The following is a 2,316-nucleotide window of genomic DNA, read 5'->3' as shown; positions in this document are numbered from 1 at the left end:
GAGAAGATGTTTCAGACCTCATTGATAAATTAAAGATCAATAAGTCAAAGGGTATTGAGAACAAAATGGCTAATATTATAATGCCGTTGTACAAATCTATGGTAAGGCCAAACCTGGAGTATTGTGTCCAGTTCTGGTCACCACATCTCAAAAAAGACATAGTGGAAATGGAAAAGGTGCAAAAGAGAGCGACTAAGATGATTACGGGGCTGGGGCACTTTCCTTATGAGGAAAGGCTACAGCGTTTGGGCCTCTTCAGCCTAGAAAAGAGACACCTGAGGGGGGACATGATTGAGACATACAAAATTATGCAGGGGATGGACAGAGTGGATAGGGAGATGCTCTTTACACTCTCACATAATACCAGAATCAGGGGACATCCACTAAAATTGAGTGTTGGGCGGGTTAGGACAGACAAAAGAAAATATTTCTTTACTCAGCGTGTGGTCGGTCTGTGGAACTCCTTGCCACAGGATGTGGTGCTGGCGCCTAGCCTAGATGCCTTTAAAAGGGGATTGGACAAGTTTCTGGAGGAAAAATTCATTACGGGGTACAAGCCATGATGTGTATGTGCAACCTCCTGATTTTAGAAATGGGTTATGTCAGAATGCCAGATGCAAGGGAGGGCACCAGGATGGGGTCTCTTGTTATCTGGTGTGCTCCCTGGGGCATTTGGTGGGCCGCTGTGAGATATAGGAAGCTGGACTAGATGGGCTTATGGCCTGATCCAGTGGGGCTGTTCTTATGTTCTTATGACAGCCTAATCCACACCGAGCTTTCTCAAAGGGATCCTGTACCTGGAAAGGAATGCTAGCAGAAAATCTGCCTTGATTATATCTATAAGCTAGACCAGCGATTTTCAACCAGTATACCACGGCATATTCATGTGCCACAAATGATACACAGGGGTGTTGGGGGAGTTTGGGGAAGGGTCATTTATTAGCAGAACTATTGAGGGATATGGGCCCCCTACCAGCAGTGTTGTGTGCCTTGTCAATTGTCAAAAAACCGGTGGTGTGCCTTGACAATTTTAGCGCCATATCAGCGTACCGTTAGATGGAAAAACACTGAGTTAGACAAAACCTTCCTTCACATGTGAAGGTTGTGCCATTTATCCATTATGAAGATTTATCACACGAGTTGGGTGCTGCTTGATGGAAGCCAGACACATGCACACCTGGCTCAGGCCATTCTTTCCTCTTCCTTTCTAAGGGGGAAGTTTGTGTCGGTGACACCTGGTGGCCCTAAAGAGCTCCTGACTCAATGTGATGACATTTGCAAGGTGGATGGGAACAGATAAGTTGCTTCTGCATCCCCAGATGAGGGTCATAGCTCGGCGGTAGAATACAAAGTGAAAATCTTTGTTTCAGGCTATTTTCAACCTTCTACAATATCGCTGCTGATTATGATTGCCTTTTGTCTACTTTCAGACACAGTCGCCATGAAATTCTCCAGGAATGCCTAATGTGGGAAGCGAACTTGATTGTATATTATTTTTTCCCCATAGAAACGTTGGGGTGTTTGCCCATTCTGTGTGATTTTATTTAGTGCACGTTTCACCAGCCATTCAAATATGATAAGATGTTTCGCAGCTTCTACATATACTGCATGTAAAACCTCACTTCAGCTTGGAAAACTTTCAGAATATTTTAGAGTGCAAAACGGTGACTGTCTAAACTAGGGCAGTCCAGTTTTGATTGCTAAGGGGGCAGCAGTATGCTTCCCCCCCCCCCCCACTGGATGCAAATGTGAAAGTAATTGGCAGTGACATGATGATGTCAGCACCAATTATTTCTGGGGTCAGAGCTGGGCAGCAGGAGAAGAAGCTGGAGAAGGCAGTGGGTGTAGCAGGGCTTTTCAGTCGTCCTGCCACACCATTCTGGCTTCTAACCTTTGGAGAAGAAGAAGCTGGAATGACTTGGCAGGAAGAAAGAAAAGCCACTGAATCAGGAGGAGGAGGAGGAATGGGTGCAGCACATGGGTGGGTTCTTGAGGACCTCCAAAAAAGGCCTTGTGGTCCACATGTTCGACCACTATGTTGCAAATGGTCTTTACAGACTTGGGCATGTACCATGGGAATTGAACTTTCATGAAAGAGGCAGCCAGTCAAATGAAATAAAGCTGGAGATGAGGGGCTGTAGCTCAATGGTAGAGCACCAACTTTGCCATATATGAAGTTTCAAAATCAATCCACAGCATGTCTAGGGAGGGCTGGGAAAGGTCACCTGCCTGAAACACTGGAGAGCTGTTGCCAGTCAGTGCATGCAATACTGAGATAGATGGACCACCAATGGGTCTGACTTGGCATATGATAGC

Source organism: Tiliqua scincoides, chromosome 9 (assembly GCF_035046505.1).
Source record: "Tiliqua scincoides isolate rTilSci1 chromosome 9, rTilSci1.hap2, whole genome shotgun sequence".
In the NCBI taxonomy this organism is placed as follows: domain Eukaryota; kingdom Metazoa; phylum Chordata; class Lepidosauria; order Squamata; family Scincidae; genus Tiliqua; species Tiliqua scincoides.
The sequence above is the reverse complement of the archived record's forward strand: the minus strand, read 5'-3'. Positions refer to the sequence as shown.